This window comes from Ursus maritimus, unplaced genomic scaffold (assembly GCF_017311325.1).
Source record: "Ursus maritimus isolate PB19 unplaced genomic scaffold, ASM1731132v1 scaffold_7, whole genome shotgun sequence".
Taxonomy (NCBI): Eukaryota; Metazoa; Chordata; class Mammalia; order Carnivora; family Ursidae; genus Ursus; species Ursus maritimus.
The window spans coordinates 62,294,160-62,311,435 of record NW_024426885.1 but is presented as its reverse complement, the minus strand read 5'-3'; the positions used below and the strand labels follow the sequence as shown (position 1 = coordinate 62,311,435).

The 17,276-nt window shown below is 38.0% G+C and overlaps 1 long non-coding RNA gene across 1 annotated transcript; it reads left to right on the top strand.

The window, feature by feature from the left end:
• The first annotated feature begins 254 nt into the window (after positions 1-254).
• Positions 255-13,040, top strand: LOC103667746. The gene is made up of 3 exons (XR_569846.1): positions 255-308; positions 10,251-10,278; positions 13,005-13,040. It is a non-coding gene; the product is annotated as an uncharacterized LOC103667746 (long non-coding RNA).
• Positions 13,041-17,276: the final 4,236 nt, after the last annotated feature.

Below are 17,276 nucleotides of genomic sequence, written 5' to 3'. Positions count from 1 at the left end.
TTGAGGAGTCAAACTGGCGACCATTTTAGGATTGTGAATTTCAGCCTCCGTGAGGTCTGTCAGTTTGTTATTTTCATGTTGCTGTGACTCACTTTCGAACTGTCATTTCCTTTTACTTTTCCTGTTGTTCCGAAAGCTTTGCCACAGCCTGATAGTCACTGGAATACTTATACTCTGTTGTTGCTGTAGTGGCCAAGCCCTTTTTTCTGTGACATGGGAACGCGTGCATGCCTCCGTCACCACCACCATCACTACCGCCTTCGTCAATCAAGAAACACTTGCCTCTCATCTCCTCTGCAGCAGTCTGGGTAAGGCCTGCTTCTTTCCTTGCAAAGGGACCATCCCTCTTTGCCGGCACAAATAGTCTTCCTTAGAGCATTTCAATAGCAGTTGTACATTTCTTTTTTGACTCATGGGACTATATTTTCCACGTGGATTTTGATCTCATGAAGATAGAGGAAAAGGATGAAACTGACGATACCGATGATTCTGAAATGCTAACATTGCGTAGTGAGCATTTTACTGGGACTAAACATTTATGCCATGCATTTAATTGGCGTAGAAAGATGAAAAAGTGAAGCATCAAGAGGGAATACCATGACCAAGAATTCTTGAGAGTCCAGAAATAATTTCCAGCACAAGGGTTTTCAGAAAGGAAACAGAAGATGAGAAATACCCCCCTTCTTTAACATACGGAGATATCGTGCAGCATGTTTTCGTTGTTCTATTTTCTTCTTAACACGGCATTTTTTAGTGGGGAGGGAGGTTCATTATGTACCAAGAATGTGTCCAAGCATTTTACAAGCAATATCTCATATGAATGTTATAATAACTTTAAAGATGGATATTATGATGTACATTTTATATATTGGAAACAAAGGCTCAGAGAATTTAAATACCTTATCCAAATCAAATAGCTACCGAGAAGCGAAAGCCAAGACGTAGACACCAATCTTTCTCTAATTAGAATTTAAACCTTTAGTCAATTTTGGAAAAAAGGTACCAGAAGCTTTTACTAGATTCAATAATTTTTTTTTGTGGGACATATTGCCTCTATCGTATTTGAGTTATTTCTCCCAGTAAACGTATCTTAAGTACTTATTGTGTATTGGACACTATTTAGATATTGGCAATAAGGTTCCAGCATTCCAGATATAGAGAAAAAATTAAACACAAAGGAAATTATACAGGATGAACTAAGTATAAGGAGGTGAAGATTATGAAAGGCCTAGCTGTGCACAAAAATAGTGGAAATGATATGAGGCTTGTAGCAGATTGATTACAAGTGTAGGTGTCAGTCAGAAATACAATGCTGTTTGAAAATAACACAGAGACTTAGCATGTAGTAGCCGCGAAAATCTTCTATCTGTATTTAGCATTGGCTGAGCTTTTATGACAATAAGTCGTGCCAGTGTGTCCACATTATAAGCAAGAAAGATATGGGAAACTTGGAGAGAGTCCAGAGGTCTATAATGAAGATAATTAAAATGTAAAAAGGAAAATCCTTGAGGAAATATTTGAGGATTTGGGGCTATTTTGTCTGAGGAGAGTAAAAATGTGCAAGGATGGCCTTTATAACTATTTCAAAATACAAAAAGAATTTTCAGAGGCTGGGAAATAGTTGTCCCCCTTTTACACGAAAGAGAGAATGAAAGAAATGTGTATTCTCCAGATGGTAACGCCATAAAAATGATATTATCCTATTTAAGTAGAATCATCTTAATTCTCCCTCTTGTGACTATAAGTAGGCCGAAACAAAAACCGTAAGATGGCCAGAGGACAGAAATTTCTCTTCTCACAGCTTTCCTGACCCACACAGCCTGAGAGTATCCATCTAGATACCAACCAAAGCCGTAACTGTGAAACATCAATGTTACCTCATTCTCTGGGAGAACATACAGCATAGGCCAGGGGTCTGAAACTCTTTTGGTTGGCCACATATTTTATAAAATTGAATTATTTACCAAAATATTAAAAAATGTATATTTTATATAATAAATCTCTTATTTCTCTAATTAAAAAAAATCAGAATACTGGGCAAAGCTGGTGACCATTCTTACTGGGCTGAAGGTGTGTAGTGCAGCCCACGTTCAATCGTCCCTGTGCCTTCCAGTGTTCCCAAGTCCCCACCACCCCCCACCATCCCCCACGACCTCCTACAGCACTCATACCTGGCAGATTTCACTCCTTCTTGCTGCCCGCCTAGTCCCGTAAGATGTTCGACTCTATAACCCTGGGTGTAAGTTAAAAGGAGCAGTGAAAGGGGGACTATTCAGTGACTTTGCCAAACCTAGCTAGCTTGCACGGTTGCCCTCCACCCCCACCCCCGGTTCTCTCTTGCTATCAATTTATTTGGAGCCATGCAACAGAGTTAGTGCTAGTATAAAGTCCTGGAGCAAAAGTGCACAAAGAGGATATACTAAAAAGGGAGAACCCTCCTGGTCTTCCAGAAGTATTCTATGGGGCCAGGCTGCTCTAAGATTGGGGCAGTGTCATAGGAGCCTCCTCAAGACGCAAAGAACTGCAGCACTGGGTTTTCTTGGAGAATCATTGTTATTCAATAAGTCATTTTAAAAAATGATCATTATACTAAAACAAAGTACTATATTATGCAGAATTCAAGAACATTTACAAGATAAAGCACAAAAGATAAAGCCATTCGTCACTAGTAACAGTGAACCAGGTTTGCATATTTCTGCCTTTGGTGGTAATTTTGTTGGCAGAATTTGAGGAGTATGACAGATTTCTGCCAACTCCAAATCATTTTAACTTCTATTTCCTGTGGCCTCAGCCTCTCCGGAATCTTTTCTTGGAAGTCTCATAAGCATAGGATATGTGTCCAAAGCACAGGCAAATCATAATTAAAATATTCCCACAAAAATTAAGCAACTTTTTTTTTTTTTTAAGATTTTATTTATTTGTCTGAGAAAGAGAGAGAAAGAGAGCACAAGCAGGGGGAGCTGCAGGCAGAGGGAGAAGCACGCACCCTCCTGAGCAAGGAGCCTGATGCTGGACTCAATCCCGGGACGCTGGGATCATGACCTGAGCCGAAGGCAGATGCTTCACCAACCGAGCCAGCCAGGCACCCCCAAATTTAGCAACTAATTTGAAATGTTATTTTAAATATTATCTCCACTTTAAGTATTATTTCAACAGAATGTCTTGGTGAGTCAGGTGGCCTGGGCTCCTTACCACTCAATAGTTATGTGACTTTGACCAAGTTCACATTTTAACCTCTGTGATCTCCAATTTCATTGGTCCTTCATAAAATTGTTATGAGATTTAAGAGGGTCCACCTTTGTAAGGCATGTAGAAAAACACTTGGGATATAATCAGTGGTACAAGGTTTCTTGTGGGGGAAGTTTTATTTTTCTAACATTTTATTTTCATGTAAAGGGAATATAGCTATTCCTAAAAGGAGCTTCATCACCTTCCTTGAGGTCGTAACCTTGGCTGGAATATATCTATCAGCCAAGTCTCCAGTGATCCAAACCTCAGTAGCATTAGAAGAGAAAGCAAGTGCCACAAAATAGAACTTCTAGCTCCAAAAACTAGTTAAATGTGGTTTGACATCCCAAAAAGCAATAAAAAACTCGAACAAAAGGAAGCTCTGCCCAAATAGTATTTAGTTGAGAAATGTGAGAGACTCGATCTCTAAATTTTACTTTGAAAAATCACATTTTAAATAACCAGACAAATAGTTAATGCCCAATTCTATTCAGGGGCATTGAAATGTGGCCGACTATCTTGACTTCTAGATATTTGTTGGGGGGTGGTGAGTTGTTTCAGTTTTGCCTGAAAGATTCTAAAGGCATAAGTTCTATTCCGGATATCACACTCCAAAGCTTATCTATGCCCAATTAGATCACAGAAGCTTTTTGCAAGAGTAAGAACCCATGCATTTGCTCTATTATAATATACTCCGTAATTCAGTGGCAGTGAAATCCTAGCAACCTCCAGTTTTTCTTATAAGGTTTGCCTGGTACTTCTCAAACTTTTTGGTCTCAGGACCACTTTACATTCTGAAAAGCTATTAAGCACCTCAAAGAGCTTTTGTTTATGTAGATTATACAAAAGAATATTTACAGAATTAGAACACTTGAAAAGAAAAAATTAAATTTCTATTTTAATGCCATTAAAAATACCATTAAATCAAATGGATGCTTAAATAAATGACATGTTTTTATGAAAAAAAAAAAAAAACCAACAACTATATTCACCAAAGCCAAAAATAAATAAGCAAAACCATCAGTGGCAAGGGTGGCATTGTTCGCAAAATCCTTCTAATGTCTGATTTCAGAGAATATGGTGGAATTCTCAAGTCACCTACTGCATTTACCTGCTGCAATATATGTTTTGGCTGAAGTGTATGAAGATAATCTGGCCCTCACTGGTATATATTTTAGAAAGGAAGAGTATTTTAGCAGCCTTTCTAGACAATTTTGTATATTCTTTTTTGATACTGTACTCAAACCTGGAAAGTGGTGGTTTCTTAAAGGATAGTTACAATCTGGAATCTGAAACCATATCCATGAGCTCTTGCACAGATTGGAGTTATGTCTATACGTCTGTCTTGCACTTTCGATGGATTTTTTTTTTACCCATGCATAATTTTTGTAACATTGTGCATGGGTCATTGGGAAAATCTGACTCACTGCAGTATGTAAACAATCCCAGTGATCATACAGCAATATCAAAAATCACATTCATGAATATACCGTCAATCTTACCAAAATAGCCTTTCAGAATTGAAATACCATTAAGCTCATGGTAACAGATAAACATTTTCTGAAGTTCTAAGTTTTCCTTGAGAGCTCAAATTTTATCATTAGGAATGAATGCTGTCATTTATGTTCCTGGAAGAAGAAGGCTCACTTGTTTATTTTTAAGAAAACGTTCAAATACTCAAGTCAGCATAACTATAGTTTTTCAGTTCAGCTTGTAACTCAAATAATCACATGCGTGGTTTCCTTCCTGACAACCACGATGCTTCGGGAAGCCGCAGAAATGCTCTATACATAATTCCCATTTCAGCACGTAGAATATTAAAAAGATTTAATAAAATCCAGGGTTGGGATTTAATAAAATTAATCATTTCTACTGCTTCATCAAGGGCATTCTTAAGTAAAACTGGCATTTTCTTTGTCTTTTTTTTTCTGGTGAGGGCTGGTCATGACGAATACGACCACTATGACCACCGTACAATTTGACGCCCCTGCCATGACGCATGCTAGGTGCCAGCTGTTGGACTGATTGTTGCTTTTGCACCCTCCCTACTTGTGGACACCTGGAAAAAAAAAAAGTCAAATGACATCTTAGGATTATTATTTAAAAAGTTTTGACCTCATGGACCCCTTGAAAATGTTCCAGGTCAAACTGCAGACCAGAGCTGGAGCACTGCTGACCTCTCTTCCTTGAATTCCCCGTGGTGCCTATTGCCCTTACAATTTGTTTGACGATCCCTCTTTTCACATCTCTTTTGTTATCATCTTGAATTAACACTTGCGTTTTTTTATTATTATGGTTGTCTTTCCACATGCTCTGCTTGGTTCCCTCAATAGATAGTCCAGTACCTTGCTACTCCAAACCTGGGCCGGGGGCCAGCAGCAATAGCATCACCTGGGATCTTGTCAAAAATGCAGAATTTCAGATTGTACCCTAGCATTCCTGAATCACAATCTGCATTTTAAGAAAACCCATAGGTGATTGTATGCACTGGTGTTGTGGAGACCCTCGTTCTTTATTTCAGAATATCTATCATTACTCTATTTAAAAAAAAATACCCCAATTCCAACACATGAGGTTGGATCCACTTTTGCTACTACAGAGGTGGGTGTACAACTCAGGTAAGCTATTTAGAGTACTCCATCTGTGTGAACAGAGTGATTGGTCCATGGGTGGGCGTGTGTAAACCAGACCAATCAGAGGCTTTTCTCAGAAACAACGGAAGCAGGGAGGAAGAAAATGCGCTTCTCCCTAAGATTGTTAGCTGTAAAGCCAATGTAAACCTAAAATTGTTGCCGGCCATTTTTGGTGCAACATGAAGGAATGCTCTCTGAAATGACCCTAAAACAGGAGGTCAGAAGTCAGGGATGAAGAGAGGCCCTCGATCACATCATTTGAGCCCCTGGATCCGGTTCTGAAGCCTTAGAACCCCATGATTTTCAGGAATATGAATCAACAGATTTTGCTTCATTGGCCAAAGTTAGTTTGAATTGGCTTTCTACTTCTTGTAACCAAAAGAGTTCTGCCATGAGATGAAAGAATCTCTAAAGCCAAAAGCATATACTTTATATTTTTGTAACCCTGAAAATCTCTAGCAAGTGCCTTGAACATGATAGTTATTGTTATTCATAATCTCAGCCCTCGTTTAATTGAATCTCTTCATTTTATATCTTTCTAGAATATTCATTGGGTTATGTCAAACCTGACTCAAACACTGCAACTGATCCTAACCAGCACAGGGAGGAGGTTATTTTAAAAATCTTTTCACAATAGAGCTCTACCCACTCTTACAGCTTCTCTGTCTTCTCCACCAGTACATTTTATCCCATTTTCTGGTTCTTAAAGGAGCCCTTGCCTTCTGTGCCAATAAGCCTTTGCACATGCTGTTCTCACTATACCCTAGATATCTAACTGATGATCTCCTATTTGTTCTTAAAAAGGCTTTCCAAAGATCACCTCATTTCTTTCCCTCCCTTATATTATATTCCTTCTGGATTCTTTATCAAACCTTCACAAAGTATATTAAAATTGTTTGCGTATTTGTCAGTTTAGCCTGCAAAATTGTGAACCTCTTGAATGTAGAAATTTCATCTTTTATCCCTGCTTTCCCAGGCTTAGTGCAGAACCTGACACTTACAAACACCCTTTAAATGTTTGTTAAAATCAACAAATGAAAATAACAAGTAACAAAAAGATTTTAGTCATTACCCTTGAACTCTGTCACTTATTTGCTCTGTGACCTGGGTTAAATCATGTGTGCTACTGAGATCTCACAAGTCTTCATCTATAAAACTGGGATGATATTGTCCTCCTTGTCTAGTATGAAAATTCTATAGAATGACAGGCAGAAAAATGACCTCCTCCCAAAGATGCCCATGCCTTAATCCCTAGAACTTTTGAATATGTTATATTACATGGCAAAAGAGACTTTGCAGATACACTGAAAGTTATAGACCTTGGTATGGTGAGAGTTTGGATTATTCAGGTGGGCCTAGTCTAACCACATGAGCCCTTGCAAGAGGAGAATTTTCTTAACTGAGAAGCAGAGGGGAAGGCAGAAGGGGAGGCCAGAAAGATTCAAAGATTGACGAAGACTTTATCCACCATTGCTGGCTTTGCAAATGGAGAAAAGGAGCCATTAGTGAAGGAATGTGGGCAGCTTGTAAAAATTGAGACTACCCCCTGGCCAACAGCCACAAAGACATGGGGACCACAGTCCTACAACCGCATGGAATTGAATTCTGTCAACAATGTGATTGAGCTTGGAAAAGAATACATCTCCAGGGCCTTGAGAAAGGACAACAGCCCCACAGGTACCTTGGTTTCAGCATTGTGAAACCCACGGCAGAGAAGCAGCTAAGTCCAACCTGCACCTGTACTTTTGACCTACAGAACTGTGACACCATAAAGAGCTGCTGTTTTAAGTCACTACATTTATGGTCATCTATTATGGCAGCAATAGGAAACGAACACATACGTAATATAACGTTTTATAAACTAAAATGTCAGGCATATATGTGCTCTTAGAATTTGATACTGTGATCTATTGGAGATTTGGGGTGAAGGAATGCACTGAACCAATGTTGGATCTATTACAAGGAGGATAAGGGAGAGAGGAGAAAGGAAGTGATGTTAAAGTCATGAATTTAGTTTGCTCTTCAAATGTTTAACTTAGGGGTTGCCTCTTTCCAAATCCCTGGAGATTTGGCCTTCCTGCATACAGAGAGGTTTTATTAAAGCTCAAGGCCCTTGTAAAAGCTTTTAATAGCTTTCTTTAAAAAAAAAAAAATCATCCTGAACTCTCTTCTCTGCTATTCCCCTAAATGTAAGAGAGCTCAAAGATACTCAAGAAATACGGGAAACAAAATTAAATCAGGGGCCCTTCTAGTTCCTCCATTATTCAAAGCACTTAGTGGACTAGAAATGATTTAAGAGTGACACAACTAGACTTCCCAGAGTAAATAGTTTTTATTTTCCTTATTGGTAAGCAGGAGAAAGAAGATTCCATATTCTCATCAGCAAAGATTTTGAATTATCTCTTGCCAAAAATAAGAGAGCATCTTTCTTCCTGTCTAGTCTACTTTCTTTTTTAATACAGAGGCAAATCAAGAGTAAAGGAAAGGAGATTACAACTTTATTGCTGCTTTTATTGGATAGTTACGATATGCCGGCAGGCTATCGGGCACTGCACAGAATATAGCAATGAGACCCTGACTGCTTGATCTGTAATGCAAATGAAGCCAATCAGAATGTAATATCACTACAAGGTTCAAACCAAAGCTACGGTGTTTCTCGAAACTGCACTTGGCACTTGAACAGTTGAGACACACAACATGCTTCATAAACATTCATTAATTATGCCGGGTTTAAATCTAATTCCTCCAGTGGATAGGACGTATGTACAGGAGATGAAAGAGTCAGCTGTAGGGCCAGCTAATAATAATCACAATAATAGCTGACACTTGTAACCTTCAAAACACCCTTTAAGCATTTATTAATCAACCATCCCACCACCTGACGGGAAAGATAAATATTATTCTCCTTATTAGTAGCCTAAGAAATTGTGTCTTCAAGTGGAATGATTTTGCCCAGGAATTTCCCCAAAAATTCCAACTGGAGAGTCAAAAATTAGAATCCCCGTATTGACCAGGAGCAGACTGTAAAGTTTACCAGTACCACATTATGAGAGGAGATTTAAAGTGGTGAAACTTACAGAGGGCTTCTGTTACTGGAGAAACTGTACAAGGGTACCCCTAGAAAAGAGGGAAAAGGGTGATGAATTGGAATATTGAAGTGCCCCCAGAGAAAGTCTCCCCCTCAGGGAGTTTCCTGTAACAGCAATGCATGTTTTCCCGATTTCTCTAGCATAGCTAGTCCTGGAATGCTCACTAACTGGGTTTAACGAGGAGGTTTAAATCTTAGGGGTGCCTAGATGGCTCAGTTAGTTAAGCATCTGACTCTTAATTTTGGTTCAGGTCAACATCTCAGGATTGTGGGATCAGGCTCTGTGCTCAGTGGCGAGTCTGTTGGAGATTCTCTCTCCCCCTTCCCCCCCCCCGCCCCTCTTTCAAATGAATAAATAAATCTTAAAACGGAACAACTTCAAGCACCAAATATAACATAGAGCCCACAGAAGTGAGTGACTGACTCACATAATATTTTATTTTTTAATTAAACATATGTAGAGTGCCAACACACTTGTATGCTCTCCATTGGATGTGAGACAATGCATTTGACACTCTGGGTGTTATCACGTGTAGAGCACACAATTCCGGGATGTCTTCCTACACCCAGAACCACCTCCAGCTCAGGGCAAATGCTGCTTCCTTTGTGGAATCATCTCGGGTAGGATAGCTCAGTGAGGGCCCTAGGGCATCTCCAATTTGCAGCTGTCATTGCAGACTTTCCTACTTTACTCTCCACACTCTCCCACCTCTTATTTTGCTTCCTTTTCAGCCCTGGTATTTTGACCCCAGATCTGGGCTTCTTACTCTCAATTCAGAGATTTTACACTGACTTTCCCCTTGCTGGAAATGTTCTTAGCCCCATATCTTATCCCTGTGTCTAGTCAGATGTCATTCTCACACACCCCAGTCTTTCCCTTTCTTTATATTTCTTTATAGCAAATATCACTCCTGAAACTACATTATAGATTTGTTTGTCTAGTTACTCTTTTATTTTCTGAATCTCTCACTGGAATGCAAGCTTCGTGAGGACAGATCTATTTTATTTACTACTGAAGCGCTTAGATCAGAACCTGACAATAGGTGCGCAACTTATTCAGTGAACCAATGAATTAATAAAATGTGAACTTGAGTTTGAGCCTCACATTGAGTATAGAGATCACTTAAAAAAAAAAAAAAAGCCCTGCCAATAAATTGTGAACATATTTCCATGTCGGTTCTTCTGTATATCTTCACCATTATCTTAATGGCTGTATAATATGCCACTAACACCTAAATTTATTAAACAATCTTTGGTTTTTGGAAATTGAGCTTGTTTCCATTTTTTTTCTTTTAAACTAGTATAACATGAAGATCATGTTGGGAAGAGGTAAGTGTAACAAGGAGGAAGGGATCGGGGTGAAAAAACAAAGTGCCCCCCCCCCATTTGTTGGTAGTCAGGGGCTGCTCTGCTCCCTTATGACCCAGCTGATTCCTAGCAACTCAATCTCTTTTAACCCAGAGTTCCTGCAGCAGCCCTCTGAGGCTGGATGCTTGCTTGCTGTTACTTGGTTCCCATGTCTAGTTGTCTGGGTCTCAGCACCTGCCTGAAGATGACAAGATACGGAACTATAAACATGAAGCACGTTCTCTGTAAATGTTGAGTCTCTTCCTACCCCCATTGATCAAAGGGGAAGGCACTAAGTTCATGGTCCCTTTACCCTGTGGTCTTATCCTGTGCCATATCCCTTTGGGAGCTAATCATGGATAGAGTAATCTAATTACACTAATTCAGGATAATGCATTAATGCAAGAGGTTTTGAACGGCCAAATAATTATCTGCTCAATTTGGAGCCTTTAGGAGAGATTATCAAGCATTGTGATTTTCAAAAACAGATCTAGGAGGGGCCAGAGAAGTTAGGAGGCAGAGGGAGAGTGTCAGTGGCTACTATCAAATGAGTCACATTATCTGGAAAACAGAGTACCCAATTCATGGTACAATTTAATCCAATGCCCCATTTCCCCCACTTCTCGCTTATAGTATGTAGACTCAGCCATAAGAATAGGTTAAGCCTGTCCTAAACTCTGCCCTCAGTTTCTTGACTATCACAGGGCATGGGAGCAACTTTCAAGTTAGAATAGATTTTTGCTGAGAATAGATTTTGATCTTACATTGCTAAGAGACCTCCCCGTTCCACAATGCATACTGAAATACAGCTTTTGCTGCTTTTATAATTATAAAATCCAAGATCGCTGGGTCTATTTCCTAGAGGCAAACGGTATAAATCTGCATACCTGGAATGCTGTTTCAATATTCATCTTTGTAAAAGCATCTGTAGGTTTTGTCATAAACACATAGTGTTTAAGGAAACTAAATTAATTACATACACTTTAATATTGAAAGTACAAAATAACAAACCTCACCTAGAATGCATATTTTATCTGTCTTGCTGAGAGGAAAGACAGATGAAAGAAAAATGTGTACTTAAGTATTCATTTAATAGTGTGGATGGTGAGGGGCAAACATGTGTGGATGAAAAATGAATGCTATAATCAGATATTTGTGAAATAAATGGAATAGAAATATTTGTGACTGAAATACAAGTATAATCGCAGGAACTACTGAAACAAATATCACTAATAAGATATTTCTGGAGGCTCACAAAAATATAATCAATTTTTCAGTTCATAAAATCTCAAAAAATGGGATTTACATTTGCTAAACCAATTAACAAATTCTAATTTACGCAGTGTTGATGCTTCTAATTGGCAGCCGTGCATTTTTATGAGTCTTCTTGTTAATCTCTTATGGTAATCAAACTCACAAATTTAACATTCATTGGTGTTCTTGATACATGGAACTAGTTAAAATTCTTAATTAAATTAGGGTTACTAAAAGAAAAGTTGTTTTAAAAGTAAAATTATAAAGTGTTATGACTAATGCTGTACAAATTAGCATAAAGTAAGTTTGGGGAGAATCATTCTGAAGACTTTGCAATTAGGAGCACCTGCTATTAGTGCACTTGTTAAACTTTTATCAATTAATCATTACTCTCTCAAATAGCAAGAAAAATTGAATGTTGTGAATATGAAGAGAGTGATTAATTGCAAGTGGCAAATTGCTGACTGGCTCCATTATTACCTATGCTTTAAGGATTTTTAGAAATAAATGTCTATTATCAGTTTTATGAATACATAAATTATACTAATGTGTTCAGTACTGGTTGGTTTTCTGTCTTCCTTCTTCAGTAATAATTGTTTGCTCAAAGTTTTAAAGATGACTTAGAGAACACGGATTCTGTAATAGGATATTATTATGGCTTCATCAAAAAGATTTAATGATTGTATTATTTAACCTTATTCTCTAAATATATACCATCCATATTTTCCCATCCAAAAAAGCATGGGAAGGGGAAAAGTTGTTTTGCTATGGTGTAGAAATCAATCTTTATTTGAAGTACAATTTAGGTTTAAGCAATATAGCTCTATGACTTTGAAATGTTAATTAATTCTCAATTTGGCCTGCTATTCTAACCCAAGCATTTAGATTGCAAAGGGCATTTTTGTTAAGACTCATTTTATTACAAGTTAAAATTGCAAAAAAAAAAAAAGTTGATTTAGAAATGTGTTTCTAAGTCAATGCAGCAATGGCAGAGTACCTAAAGTATTTGCTAGAATGTACTTTTCATTATTCCAAGATTCGCACAGGGATCTCTAATGGTCCCTGAAAATCCAGAGATTATCAAGAAATGTGACTTTAAGTACCATAAAATGCTATAGCTATTTATCTTAGCTACTCATAGATAAAGCCATATAACTGTTAGATGGAAAGAGTCTCAAATATAGGAAAGACTTCAGCTGTAGTCTAGATTTAGAAAAAAAAAACAAACTCTAGGACATTGTTCTAAATTAACAAGGTGTTGTGGAGGGGAGATGAACTATAAACCAAATCTTTACAAATTCCAAATTCAACCAAAAAGTAATAAATATCAAAGCAGAATTCCGTTCTTACCTTCAGGGAAAAAAAATACCCCACACTGTATTGCCATCCATAAAAACTCTGGGATCACGAACTGCTTCCTCACATTTACCTGAGCTCTTGCGTTGGCCTTTCAGATGATGTTTGCTCATGACTGCCTGAGCCATTAGAAAGAAGTCACTGTGGATGGTAACTATGGTAACTAGACTTATTGTGGTGATCATTTCACAGCATATACAAATATCGAATCATGTTTACACCTGAAACTAATATAATGTTGTATGCTAATAATATTTCAATTAAAGAAAACAAAACGAAGTCACTGATTTCAACAGAACTATCCTGGCATGGACAGACAGATCTAGTCAGGGTTTCTTTATTGACATTTTGGACTGGATCATTCTTTGTTGTGGGGGGCGCTCTGTAACAAAGGATGTTCAGCAGAGTCCCTGGTCTCTATAGAACCTCTGCAGTTGTGACATCCAGAGGTGTCTCTAGACATTGTCCAATATTTCCTGGATGGTAAAATTGTCCTCCATAAAGAACCACTGGTCTAGAATGATCTAAAGTTCTAGATAATTTTAATGTGGTAAACCCAGTAGATTAGGCTCCCAGTAATGGTGTCCCCTGTCCGGTGTTGGCAACTATACTGGCTGTATTCACTTTCTAGTTCTGCTACTCACTATCCACGTGACTTTGGTTATCTCTAAACCTTAGTCCATTCATCTATAATATGGGAATATACTATTATTCCCATACTATTATTTCAAACTTAATAGAATTATTGTGGGGAGTAAATATGATAATGAATATAAACACATAACAGTGTCTGGGACATTATCAGTCCTCCATAAAAGTTGGCTGTTATTTTTGTATTATTATTTTAGGTTGTTATTTTTCCAGTATCATTTCTAAAACTATGGAATCCTAATTGTCTAGACGTCTTGTACGAGATAAAGTTTCAAACATAAATAATGGTAATAACTTACATTTGTTTAGCACTTTAGAGGGTCTAAACCCTATCACAGAGATTATATTTAATTTTTCCATCAAAGAAATTTTTAGGATCACTATGCCCAATGGTCCATTGAACATCATGGAGGAGGTCAAAAGAAAAAAGTCTAGTTTGGTGCTTCAGAGAACTTAAAACCTGGTTAGGGAAAATAATCTACACTTAAAATTACTAAAAAAAAAAATAGATGATGCTGTTTCATACATATTTACGAAATTGCAAACTTGAGGATAGTAATAGTCTTAGTCCTTTAATTTTCCTGCTGGCAGTTTAGAAGTAAAAGCACTTCCATAAATATTGGTGGGATGAAGGAATGGAAGGAATGTCAGAGTAAAAAATGTATTTTCTTCCAGAATGTCCCTGACTTATTACATGGCCTTGTTGAAGCCAGTTCTGTGAGTTGATCCCTCAATGGAGAAAATAGTAACGCCTAATACCTGACATTTATACAGCCCCAAGTAGTTTACAAAGCATTTTCATTTACATTAGCATATCTGTGATAATATATCATCAGCCCCATTCTCCCCTGAGAGCTCAGCAATTTAATTACAGCAGCTCTATCATGGGTCTTGGCCCCAGAGTTTTTCTCAGCCTAGGATATATTTCAGTCTTTAAATGACCTTGATTTTATATGACTATGTTTAATAATACCAGGCCAATTTTATTATATATAAGATGAAGTTATACATATAAGACCCCTTAGAATCTTCGTTTGATGGCCCAGAATCACGGAACTAGGTAGGGCCCTGAGAATCAGTTTTGTCTTGTTCTTTTAAAGACGAGGAGATGCAGCCCCATGGGCTCAGAGAATTTCCCACGTTCTCTTGGTGAGTCACTGGCCAACTCAGAATTAGAAGCTGATTAGTCTTTTATTGTTTCATGGTATTAATCATTACGGAAGACAAAGGATTTAAATCTAACTCAAATTAGTCAAGCTTCCTTTGGCTCTGTGAAAATATTTCACTTGTAAGAGCATGTACATTTTTAAGCCTCTCATTTATTAACTCAATAAACTAATGAGCACATAATTTAGTTAGCCAATATGGGAAGTAGTAACGTAATGCAGCTGACATCCCTTTACTAGTTATTTGCTTATGAAGTTTAAACGGAATTTCTTTCTCTTCAATTTCTGCTTTAACATCTAATGTACATTGAGGCAATCATCTTCATTTTAGAGAAATTTTCAACTATCCTTAAGTGAAAATGAATCAAATATTTTCAAGCATTATATGTACCCATTTATTTTCATTGTATTCTCATTTGTTATTTTTAGAGAAACTAATAACCATGCAACAAGCTTTATATGCTGCTTGTGTGATATCACTCCTCATAGCTCCAAATACATGAGTCTCTTACTCCTTTTGGACACAGACATGTTAGAGGTGGCTGATAAATATTGAAAATGTGGTTGGCTGCCTGCAAAGAACTTAAGAGCCACCAAGTAAAATTATGCACTTAGTCTAGTGAGCCATCCTTCATACAATTTGAATGTTTATAGGGTTCTTTATATAGAAAATCTTCAATAATAAGTATTTACAATGAGAGATGAGTGAGTCAACCTGCAGTAATTATATTTGAGGCTAGAATGAAGGACCTTAGTGAGGTATGTATGCAATCATTGGTGAAACTATTAAAGCAGAAGTTAAACTTTTGTCTAACACTTTCTGAAACTGAAGGCACTTTTCATGGTCAAGTTTGGCTGAAAATAAAAAGATTGTGATCAGTTGCATGCTTCTAAAGGACAGGGACCACATTTTATGCATTTCTCTATATGTTAGCGTGCAGTTGGCATTTAATGAAATTTTTTTTAAAGATTTTATTTATTTATTCGACAGAGATAGAGACAGCCAGTGAGAGAGGGAACACAAGCAGGGGGAGTGGGAGAGGAAGAAGCAGTCTCATAGCGGAGGAGCCTGATGTGGGGCTCGATCCCATAACGCCGGGATCACGCCCTGAGCCGAAGGCAGACGCTTAACCGCTGTGCCACCCAGGCGCCCCGGCATTTAATGAATTTTTGACTGAACCAACTCTGTCTCTAAAACATTAAGTAAACTACTAGCCCTTCTCTGAAATCTAAGAATGGCACAACCTCCAAGGAATCTTCTGCTTGCACCTTCACACACGATGAGGTTTAAGCATATGGATTACTTATGTGGATGCTAACTGGTTGCTAAATTTACTGGTAAGGTTTCTAGAAGCTCAGTTGTCTAATGCTGTGCCACCATTGAGATTTCTCATTTTTTTTAAGCCAAGAAAAGTGACCTGTTTAAATGGAAAATCCCAAATCTTAAACGCTAAATCAAGAAAAACATGGTATTCTCAAAGATACCTGGACACCAGGCCAGTTGCTGCAGGTGCGTCAGGAGTATTAACAAGAATTAAGGAGAACCTGGACAAAGAGAGATCCTAGTAGAATTTTGTAAATGAGATCATTTGTGGAACCCTCTTAATTTGTCAGAGCCCCTGATAGCCACTTGGGGAAACAGACTATCAAAACTTAGAAGAGATCCATTTTATCACAGTCAACAGGCTTACCTTTCTTAGGAAAAAGCTATGGCTGGTGTTCTCCAATCCTTTGTCTATGTCCCTAAGGGAGAATATCTTAATGACCCACTGAAGTTGCATTCCCTGAAGGGTGATTTAACCAGCCTTTGATGCTTCCACCCTAATAACAATACTCATCTCATCCAGAAACTTCTATCATGTCTCCTTGCAAGATCTCACCAACACAGAGGCTTGCTTTTTGCTATGAAAGCCCTAAAACAGTATTATATAACCTGTGGGCCTGTACTCAGCTTCCCTTATGCCCTCCCAAATTGAGGAATTATATATTCTTACTGTCATCCCGCTCAGCCAATGCCAGTCCCCTGAGTAAAAGTCTCATCATTTCCAGGTGTAACTAACCCACCAGTATAGGTAACCATCCCTAAAGTTTCAAAAATGCAAATCTTGCTTATAAATGTTCTCCATGGACAAACTGAGACTGATTTAGTAGGTTGAAAGTGAGCTCTCCATCAGGAGCAGTGGGTTCAGGGAATGCTTACTACACAGTGAATCCAACAATTTCAATGCTTTACACCTGGTGGACTCATTGCAGTTATTTCCTGCAAAGTAAAGTTTCTGTTCCATAAGTCAGAATGTCATGGGTCCCAAAGGTAAGGAATACAATGGGCTTAACTTGATGGTTATGAGCCCAATTCCTGTATGAGAGATCTCAGCTTTAAAGTATCCATCTCTCCAGAATCATAGCATTTGATTCTTTATCTGTTGGGAGAAAATATTTTTAGAGCATTGCCCATTCTTTGTCCTGGCTTGAAAGGACTTTCTGTTAGCAAAACAAGCCCCCAGTAAAGTTGGGAAGAGCATTCTTAAAGGAACTGCTTTTGAGCTGGCCATC